The 11,552-nt window shown below is 31.7% G+C and overlaps 2 long non-coding RNA genes across 3 annotated transcripts; one reads left to right on the top strand and one right to left on the bottom strand.

Annotated features, from left to right (window-relative positions):
* Positions 1 to 87: 87 nt before the first annotated feature.
* Positions 88 to 1,763, bottom strand: LOC111694916 (uncharacterized). Of its 2 annotated transcripts, XR_002763751.1 has the most exons (4): positions 1,430 to 1,763; positions 1,249 to 1,302; positions 975 to 1,026; positions 93 to 127 (listed from the first exon to the last, which is right to left on the bottom strand). It is a non-coding gene; the product is annotated as an uncharacterized LOC111694916 (long non-coding RNA). The 2 variants fall into 2 exon arrangements; XR_002763750.1 differs by lacking the exon at positions 975 to 1,026 and having other exon boundaries at positions 88 to 127.
* LOC111694915 (uncharacterized) lies at positions 986 to 4,504 on the top strand. Its single transcript, XR_002763749.1, has 3 exons — positions 986 to 1,109; positions 1,770 to 1,914; positions 4,177 to 4,504. It is a non-coding gene; the product is annotated as an uncharacterized LOC111694915 (long non-coding RNA).
* The last annotated feature ends 7,048 nt before the right edge of the window (positions 4,505 to 11,552 follow it).

Below are 11,552 nucleotides of genomic sequence, written 5' to 3'. Positions count from 1 at the left end.
GGATTTAACCTTTTCGAATTGATTAAATGTTTTTCTTTTCAAGGATATCTTAAAGGAATATGAAGTTTGAAGATGAACTATTTCTTCCTTATGTCTAGTGGAGTGTGGTTTACGACCCCCCTCCCATCTGAAAAAAACTTAAATCCATTTTAAATCATTGAAAATTCAGATTGTGCAAACATAGAGTTAACTTCAGTTACGACAATTAGCATACACAAAATTTACAAAGAAATTATTTTTAAGTGAGAATTAGAAAACTCCAGTTATGGCATCTAATAGTCAAATGAACATGAGACATAGCAATTGTGCAGTGTAAACGGACCCAATAAACTTAATTAAGGATTTAATAAGTTACTACTAAAACCTTTTGTAATTGTAACAAAACAAAAACGTTAGTTTAATTTTCATCTATGAGCTTAGACAAAACCCTGTTGTAATAAGTTGCAAATTATTTTTCTTGTATGATCGATCTTGAATCTCTGCAACTAATAACATGTCTCCTCCTTTCCAAGATAATTTAAAGGCTTCTATCACGACTAAAGACCTTGTCCAGCCTAACATTATCTAAGAGTTTTACGGTCGCCTTTGTGGATAATCTTGTAAAACGACCAATACCTAAGACGACATTTCGTTTCTTCTCCACGTTGAAAAATTTCAAAATGAATACAACATTTAGCTAATTTACAAGGAAAACTAACTGTTTCACCAACACTAACACACCCCCCCCCCACTCCATCAACAAAAAATACCGATCTGCTTTGGAGCCTCCCCCACTGCAAACCAGAAGCTCCTCTAGTTTTGATTTTACGCATAAATACTCACATTTATCGTATTATACATATTAAAAATTCAAAACCTTTTTTCTTTTATTAGTCCTTCAATAAGGGGTGTTATGATCAAAAACATTTATGATCTTACTTACTCGCAATTTACTTAGTTTGTCTTTAAATAATCAGCTGGTCGGTTAATCCTACCTGCCTCTGAACCAGAACCTATAGCCGTCGGGTCGACCCATTCCGTTCAGTTCTAAACCAAACAGAAACCATACAGCCATCATACGCGCGAATACAGTTGTAAACAAGCGGTGTAGAGAAAATAGATAAACAAAGGTAATCTGCACAATTCAACTTAAATTTTTTTCAATATTCGTTTTACGAACATTTTGTAGATGACATTGTGTTTCATTACAATTTGAAAATGTTGTACTTTTTGATTGATCTTTTTATTTTTTTCCAAATTTGGGATTACCTTAAGTTGTGGGATGTTTTTCTTCACTTTAAAATGTTGCAAACTTCTTAAAAACTGAAAAACAAGTGCTATGTAGTACACGTTAGGGCTACAAAAAAATGAGGTATAAAAGGCCAAGACGTTGCGACTTAAAAGTTGTCCCAATCTTGAAAATAAAAAAAACTTTTCCTATCTCTGATACCTTTATCTTTTATGTTTTCCTTTATTAATAACAGATAAAGTTTCTTCTAGTATTCTAGTGTAGTTTGCTGCGCCTGAAATACATAGTTATTAATATCACATTAACTGAAAATTGAAAATTTATTCTTTATGGAAACTCTTATCCCCAGAAAGGTTGTAAAATCTGAACCTATGTTTTCTGCCTGAGCTATAGAAAAGGCATCAAAGTTGCAATGCATGTTCATAGCCAGCTTTTTTAGGGATTCCGCGCTCATTTTTGACAATTCTAGACCGCTAACATTTGAGCACTGTCTAAATGTGAAAGAACATTTCCTTATTTTTATTTTATATGATTATAATAGTTTAGAAATGGAAGAGGATATTCTCCTATTGCTAGTCTGGACCCTGCTCCTGATTATCCTGTTCCTCTTGTTCCTCTACACCTTCTCTTCCTCCCTCCAAGAGCTCTGGGGAGCCTTAGTTACTGGAACCTTTGGGAAACCTCAGGTATTTATTAATCAACAACTACAGGGTCAAGTTTCAAGCTTCAAATCGTAAATTTTTATAGTTTTGGGTCGTCTTTACAGTCTCATCCTTTGTGGGTAACCCTGTATGCATGAAGATGATTTTTTCAAACAAGACCAGCTGATATTCGAATCTTGCAGTATTTCTGTTAATTTCTAAAATATATGATCCTGAGCTTGAAGAGGGTTGTGCTCGAAACACCTCAGTACTAATTGTGACACTGGAGTAGAGATGTCAACGTTTTGATTTTTCTAGATTTTAGCTTTCGTTACGATAGTGTTCATCAAAAGTATTAACGTTTGAAACGTTACGTGGCACGTTATGAAATTTTATTGCATAGAGTAACGTTACGTAATGAATTTTCTGCACTTGAATACCTTATACAACGTTAAGCTTTAGTAAATGTTGTGAAAAAACAGTAAGCTCCGTTACGCTTTTGCATTTCCCATATTGAAAAACTTTCCCAACGTTGCGTTAAAGCTTATGTAATGAAACCACAATTTTTTAACGTTCCACTTTTATGCAAGGTAAATATTTTCAGAGACCTTACGTTACACTTTCACTTGGTTTAAGATCTAAAAGATGACAAACGTTTTGCTTTAATAAAACGTCATTCGGGCATAGTTCTGTACATTACATTGCATTTCAGTGGAAAGAATATTTTTTGTTAACGTTACGTTTTATCTTAGCTTTTCCAATATAAACTCTTTTAATTACGTTTAGAAATTTTACTAAAATGCACCTTTTCTTACGTTACGATTTATCGAAACGTTATTGTGAAAACTTTTTTTTTTGTTACACTTTTTTACAACTGACAATCAAAACAGTTAAGGCGTTTCGTTTCTAAGAAAGATTTGAAAAAATGTTCTATACGTTGCGTTGTTCAAGCCTTAATGTTTCTAACGTTAGACTTTATTAAAATAACATTGTTTCTAAATGAAAGCATTGCAAGATTTTTTCCGTGATAATTACATTTTTTAACTCACCCTGTATGTTGCTGTTGTATTGTTAACCTTTTTAGAGAATGTGTAGAAGAATATGCATCATGCAATATAAAGATGTTCTAATATCATTATTTTTAACGATTTTTAAAATTTGTAAATGAAAGTTTTTAGCATAAGACTTTCAACTCAAAGTATGTCTTTAAGGGACTAGAGACGTAATTTTAAGTGACCTTCCATTTATAGAGTGGCATGTTCAGTAGGGGTGATCAATATTGGAATAGAGCCAACTGCCCACCGGAAGTCGCTGCGTTTTCACCGTAAGGCCACACAAAAAAAAATTATTTTTTATTTTCATGTTATACATCATTTTCTTGGAAATTCAATGCTAAATTCAAATCTGAAAAGCGTTTAAAAAAATTGAAAATTGAGTGAGTCAGAGCTTAAAAAACTCATCAAAAACATTCAAAAGTTATAAAACCGGAATTTAGTACCGTTATTTGGCAATAACTTCTTTAGATTTTAATATATTTAAAAATGGTTTTCGAATCTGAATTCAATTTTTAAATATTTTTTTAGGCCTAACGGCGATATCTCCAATATTAAATTGTCAATTCGCAACCCTATGGAAAACACTCCTAAATTTCAAATCATCAATCAGATAAAAGTTTACACGTTATCATTGGGNTAACCCATTTCTGCAACGTTGAATTTTTCATTATACTATAAGGGAAAACGTTTCAAAACGTTTTCATAAACAGTAATGCATTTTTCAGTTATACAACGTTACACTTTTTATAAGTTGAACTTTGAAATAGAAATCCTTTCGTTACGATATTCAATCAAATCACAATTCATTTTTCAAACGTTAGACTTTCAAGCTCCCCTTGGAAATAAAACATTGCTTTACGTTATAGTCAAAAAAGTTGTAGATATTAGAAAAATAACGTTACATTTCCACAAAACGCTAACGTTGGGGGTATATTCCTCTAACGTTAACGTTTAACGTTAACGTTAGGTATGAGCTCCTATAACGTTAACGTTTAACGTTCACTGTTATATAGAATATATCCAAACGTTACACATTATTGTAACGTAACGTACAAAAACGTACATTTTACGTTACGTTACACTATCGTTGACATCTCTACACTGGAGTTGAAAGGCACTGGAGTTTTCAGCTATAAAATAAACTTGAATGATTAGACAAAGATTTAAAGGGTGTACCGTTGTGAATCGTATCGGACATACCACTATATATTTACTTACTTCCTTTCTGCGTTATACTTACTTACGTACTTAGGTTCCTAAATATCAGACAGAAGTTATAAAACTTCTTCGAGAAATCTCAAAAGAATCTACTCCGACAGAAACACAAGATTTCCTTCAGAAGAAAGAAATTGAAATCCGACTGCTGTAAAAATATTGATTCTATATAAAGAGTGAGACCCTTAAAATATTGGAATAGCAAGACGGCATTTAAGAAAGCTTATGGGGTATTGATTTGATGATCCTTAATTAAATACTTTTACCATCCATTGCTTGAAAATCACTACATAATACAGGGTGTCCCAAAAAACATGGGAATTTAGTGACGAATTGGATATCGTCTTTGTTATAATTAGCATTGTAATACCTAATTTCAAAAGCCATAATAATATTATGTCTGCTAGAGTTTATTTTATGAAAAGGGTAAAAGACTGTAAAGATGTGTTTATATGATGTCTCCGCAAGATGCACAGTGAAGACGGACAAGTTTACTCTGTTTGTATACTGCAATTTTCTTGTTTTACTAAGCACACCCTTATGCAGTCTAAACATAAACAAACAAATTGTGAACATAGCAGACGAAACTCTTACAGGTTACAGCTTTCTCAGTAGGTATCACTAAACTAAATCAAAAAATTATTCATAAAGGAGATACCGAATTCGTCACTAAAATCCCATGTTTATTGGGACACTCTGTAGCTCTGTATCATGTTCAGAACTATTTAAATCATAAATAATAGTCATCTTCATATTCCAAACTTTTATTGTATTAAATCTTAGAAACTTGTAAATGCTCTTTGATATGAAATGTATTAAACTATTTCTATGATTTTTTTATCAATGTATGTTACTGTAACAGTTGAAGGAACTGTAATAAATATTTTCTGGATCTTGGGATTTCTAAAATGAGCTTTTACCATTAACTGTCTTTAAATAAATCTAATATCTCATGCTAAATCTGTTGCATAAAACGTGTTGGGGCGACTTTACACTGGGTAGTCCAGACTGGACGGTACGACTGAATGCAAATACAGTACATGTTGTACCGGCTCGGGTCATGCAACTCTTAGAGTGTTGTGGTTTGTTTGTTTTGGAAATTAAGGGCGGCACATTTTTTACATAGAGCTAGGTTAGACATGATGAATAAAGTTAATGGGACAAATATTCCATGCGAAATTGATCCTGGAAAACTTGTCTCGGCGCCAACCTGTTCAGTTCTGCATGTCAAACCTAGCTCTGTATAGCATATCTAGGAAATAAATTTATTTTTTATTCGTTCAATGAAGGTTCCGCCTTAATAATTTCCAAAATTGTTTAATGGTATTATTCTAATAGCTTCAGGAAAGGTTCCGTTGCCATGACTGCGTGAAACTCCTCTGGGTTTCTGCCTCAGAGGCCGGTTTTTCTATAGAAAGTGGACGTGTAGTTCACGTACTTTGGAGGACGATAATTTGGCCGCTAGATGTCTTCCGTGAGTTATTCATGGACGGACAGAGTTACTCACGCCATACGGTATCTGGATCATTAGCCGTGCATTAGCTGTACTGTGGCCATGATTTATTTGAGAAAAGATGGCAGCACTAATCAAAGTAGCTTTCTGATTTCATTTCATAAATTGATTGCAGTGTCTTGTTTTTAAGATCCATTATGAATTTGAAATTACATCAAAGTACAATTTCCTATGTTTGAGATAGTTTGCCGCGTTCAAATCAAATTCGTAATAAGCTTTCCCTTTTTGACGTCGATAGGGGTCGCATATGTATGTGTTTATGGTCGGACAATACTCGGACACTGATAACTCATGAAAGAACGCGTTCGAACAAAACACTATTTCTCCGTACATTTCACGACCAATATAGGAGACGTCAAGTTGTCGACCAATGTAGTTTGTGGAAGGAACGGCCTCAGGTTATTGTGAACGAGTCGAAGGACGACGACATCTAGGGTTCCATCTGTTATTTTGATAAATCTATGTAGAAAACCCTTTAATAAGTGATTTGTGCTTTTATTCAATAGATAATAAGAAAACTATGAGAAAATATTTACGTAAAAACATTCTATAACATTAACATGCATCCTATGAACAACGTGCAATTCACCCCCTTTCATAATCTTATGGGCATTGACTGTTTGCATTTCTGTAGTAAATAATTGGTCTAATTAAGCTCTAAAAATTATAATCTATAACCGTGGGCGGATATTATTTAAACCTGAATATACTGATATCTGATTAATTTTTCATAATTAGTTTCTCAACTTATCAAATAATCAAATAAATTAAAATAAATTATAATGCTTTAAATTTGTCAACATAATATTTTTTTTAAAATTATACTAATGTTTATTTGAGATGATAAACATATAAAATGCCATTTTAAAATTGCATTTGTTTTGTTTTGCACTGAAGCTAATGATTTTAAAATATAGAAGTGTAACACAGTCAATTTTTAATCGAATATAGCAATTCTATTTTACTCCAATCTAGAAACAAGAATCAATCTCAAATTTTCATTTTGCTTGGATCCTTTAGAAAATTTCAAAACTTTAGCTCAATTATTATAATTATCAACAGCTTTTCAAATAATGAAGCTATGCCTGAAAACAATAAGATTAAATCGAAAATTTTAATCCTTTAATAAAAGACAAAGCTGTGCAGTTTCAAGATTATATATTCTATGGAACTGAGTATTGAATCATTTGAAAGATTAAAATAAAAGGATTTGGAAGATATTATTTAATGACAGTTTAAAAAAAAATTGTATTGTAGCAAGGATATGTGCCGGGTTGGAGATGACTAGATTTAAGCTGAAGTTGTGGAATGTTTACATTGGTTGGTGGACGTTAGCTATTTCAAAATTTTAAATTCTGTTAATAAAAAGATATATTTTTGAAATATCATAGGCTAACACCGTCAGGTTGCAAAGATAGAGCGATAAGAAAATTTAGAGTTTGAGCAAAGACTCTATTCCTTTGGGCGTACTAGCCCAACTGGTGAGAGATCTACTTTGGTGTTAATTCTTGAAGATTTGGTTCAATTAACCTTCCCACACCGACACACTGTTAGTTGGGTGTATACTGTATACTATAGATAACACGAGATAATGTATTAAACCAGAACATATTTGTATCCACTCCAGACAGTAATATTTTCTATAAAAGGGACAAGAATAAGTGTTTAACAAATACATAATTTGCTCTAAAATAGCACTACACACTACACAGTAAACTCCGGTTCATTTCAAGTACCGGGCCGACTTTTCATGCAACTATAGCAAGCTGTACAGTACATGTACAGACTATATAAAAGGGACTGTACGCCACAATAGATTTTCAAGAAGAGGAGTTATGATTGAAAACATATAAGATAACAATATTACGAGCAATTTACTTTAGTTTGACGTTATACTGCTTGCAAGTTACAACCGGTGTGCAGCTACAGAAACAAGATCTTTAAAGCTTTGAAATTTTTATATCCAGGGCTACAAAAGTTGTACATATGTAATTTAGATCAAACCAATGTAAGGGTAAAATTCAAATTCTGACTAGATGATGCTCAATGTTTATAACTGTGTGGATATGGGGGATATTATTTCTATTGCCTAACTTTAGTGTGGACTAGTAATAAATTAGTTGTATAAATGAAGTAATCTGTGCAGAAACATAAACAAGTTTGAAATCTTTTCATCTAGAAATAAAAATTAACGTAGAATTGTGCAAATTGGGTAATAGTGGGCGTGTCTGGTGAGTGAGCTTGTGGGTGGAGCAGTTGGAGATAAGAATAATATATCTTCAGAGACAAACTAATCTTGAACAGCTTATTTTAGTTTCTTACAATTAGATAGATGGATGCATCTATGAGGATGTAAGTACAGGGTGTCTCAGAAAAAGGGATGCATCTATGAATATGTAAGTACAAGGTGTCTCAGAAAAAGGGATGTATTTATAAAAATGTAAGTACTCATAAGTGTCTCATAAAAATAAATGCTTTAATGAGAATGTAAGTGCAGGGTGTCCCAGAAAAAGAAATGCAACTATAAATATGTAAGTACAGTGTGTCTCAGAAAAAGGAATGCATCCATGAGAATGTAAGTACAGGGTGTCTCATAAAAATAAATGCAAATATGAGAATGTAAGTTCAGGGTGTCCCAGAAAAGAAATACAACTATAAATATGTAAATACAGGGTGTCTCAGAAAAGGGAATGCATCTATGAGAATGTAAGTACAGGGTGTCTCAGAAAAAGGGATGCATCTATGAGATTGTAAGTAAAGGGTGTCCCAGAACTTTGTGAAAGGGACTTAACACTTTCCTATGCCTATTTAACCTTTATTTGATCCATCCGAATTCATAGTTTTAAATATCACAAATCTACACCGTGATGGTTGCAAAGATATAAAAATTAAAAATTAGAAGAAAAGGGAAGTGACCAGAACTTTAAATCAAATAAAAACTTTGAATTACAATCAAAAGAAAGCTGTATTACTGGAATTTGTAAAAAGTATAACTGGCGAATTTTCTAATTCTCTGATTTTTGTCTCTCTTTCATAAGTACTCCATTCTGTCCTTTCCCATTTACACTTCTTCTCTAAATATAGAGCTAACGTTTCAAAGTTTTCCAGTCTGATTTCAATAACATTTATAATCTCTAGATTAGATTTGTTAAGTCATGGTTACATACTAATCTTATTCTTAGATTTCTTTGTAAAAAGTAAATTGTTTAGCAATCTGATTCTCACAATGATATTATTCATGATAACTCACGCAACCTCTTAATTACATATAATAATCACAAAACTACGACAAATCTTCAGTAAATTCCTTACTTTCTGACTTTGAAAACTTTTTTCTTTCTCTAATAAAAAAGAACATCTAAGTAAGAATTTCGTGTTATTTGCACAAGCGGAGTTTAGTTTTGCAAGAATCTTGCAAAATAAATTGTAAAACAAAGCAGTATTTGTATTCAGGCAGTAATTAATGGGGGGTTGAAGAGAGGGGGGAAGGCTGTCATTATGTCGCTGACAATTAACAAGTCTCCTTCTTAAAAGTCAAGACTCGTTGCAAATGACTTCAAATTGTGGTTGGGGTGTGTTTGCTTCTGTGTGTGTGTGTGAGAGTTAGCAGGGTTAAAGACATTTTTGCCAAGTTTAATCGTAGAGTTGGAGAATAGGATGAAATAAGCATGTACAGTGAGACTCATAAAACTGAAGTATGAGCTCGACATTAAACCAAACTTATTTGTATTTGAAGTTGTTAAAAGCAAAGCTTTAATATCAACTAACCACTACACATTTGGTGTTTTCTTCATCAGGGGTGTTTTTATGTACAATGAAATACAGTGAGAACAAGAATATAAAGACGACATTATATCAATACTTAGGTCCATTTGATGTTGTTACAATTCAAATGGTTTTACTTGTTAGTTATTTAATGGCTAGTAAAGTGAAATGGGTCTGTTTACACTGCTTAACAATTGCCGTGTCTCACTCTCATGATCATTAAACATTTTAAAGTGATAATTTAAGTAAAACAGTCGTCTTCGATTATCAAGTACTTAATAATATATTTACGCGCAATAGACTAGCTAAAATCATTAATTGAGTTATACAGCTCTATTCCTATTCCACAGTCTTATAGGTCCCAATATGCATATAAAAAAGATTGTTATCATGCGTATATTGGGATGCTTTACATTATTAATATTTTGCCTTGCCAGATTTTTGTATTTTAGAGGTGTAAAAACTGTATGCATATTACATAAAAATTAAAATTGTATCTTGATGTTACATACAGCTGATATAAAGATATAAAGATGTGTATGATATAAAGATATAAAGATATAAAGATATAAAGATGTGTATGATATGTAAGGAAGTAAATTATGTATATCGGATCCCGATACCTTCTATTAATATTGGACACTTATATATATTATGCAAAAGAAACTCCTTTTAATGCTTAGACAAATATTGTGGTGNGGATATAAATAGAGATACAGTTTATATCATAGTTAAATATATCATAGTTACATGCGTATTATTGGTTTATATCTATAGATACATGCGTAATATTAGTTTAAATCATAGTTTCATGCGTAATATTAGTTTAAATCATAGTTACATGGGAAATATTAGTTTAAATCTTAGTTACATGCGTAATATTAGTTTACATCATAGTTACATGCGTAATATTAGTTTAAATCATAGTTACATGCGTATTATTGGTTTATATCTATAGATACATGCGTAATCTTAGTTAAAATCATAGTTACATGCATAATATTAGTTTAAAACATAGTTCCATGCGTAATATTAGTTTAAATCATAGTTACATGGGTAATATTAGTTTAAATCATAGTTACATGCGTAATATTAGTTTATATCATAGTTACATGCGTAATATTAGTTTAAATCATAGTTGCATGCGTAATATTAGTTTAAATCATAGTTACATGCGTATTATTAATTCATATCTATAGATACATGCGTAATATTAGTTTAAATCATAGATACATGCGTTTTATTTAAACTAATCACAGACAAATCCATCTTGTATAAATTCCTAGTTCAATCCTTTATAAATTCCTGGTTTTATTCTTAGTTTATTTTATTCTTGGTTTTATACATTCCTTGTTCCATCCTTGATAAATTCCTGGTTCTATTCTTGAAACATTCCTTGTTCTATTCTTTATAAATTCCTGGTTATATTCTTTATAAATTCCTAGTTCTTATCTTTACAAATTCCTGATTCAAAACTTTATACATTCCTTATTCCATCCTCTTTAGATTCCTAGTTCTATCTTGTATAGATTCCTGGTTTTATCTTTTAAAAATTCCTGGTTCTAATCTTCATAAATTTCTGGTTCTATCATCTTTAGATTCCTGGTTCCATCCTTGAAACATTCCTTGTTATATTCTTTATACATTCCTGGTTCTATCTTTTATACATTCCTGGTTCTCTCATATATAAATTCCTCGTTCTAATCTTCAAAGATTCCTGGTTCTAATCTTTATAAATTCCTGGTTCTCTCCTCTTCAGATTTCAGGTTCCATCCTGGATAATTCCAAGTTCTTTCCTTTATAGTTTTCTGGTTCTAATCTTTATAAATTTATGGTTCCATTTTTCATAGGTTCCTGATTGTATCTTATTTAAATTTACTTTGGCTTACATATTTTTTAAATCTTATGAATCTGTAATTGTGCATGAAATTCCTGCACCCCCTTCCTACAGTGTTCCACCCTATCTCACACAAATATAAACATTTTATTATATTCTTCGCATAATTTATGCGTATATCAGATCCACGTTTCATATTACTGTCATCACTGCATAGTATCATCCTTGTTCTTCAAGTTTATTAGAGAACACTGTAATAAATTATAAATATTCTTCTCTCTTCCTCACTTTCTCTCTC

This window comes from Eurytemora carolleeae, unplaced genomic scaffold (genome assembly GCF_000591075.1).
Source record: "Eurytemora carolleeae unplaced genomic scaffold, Eaff_2.0 scaffold204, whole genome shotgun sequence".
In the NCBI taxonomy this organism is placed as follows: domain Eukaryota; kingdom Metazoa; phylum Arthropoda; class Copepoda; order Calanoida; family Temoridae; genus Eurytemora; species Eurytemora carolleeae.
This window is presented reverse-complemented; position numbering and strand designations above follow the sequence as displayed.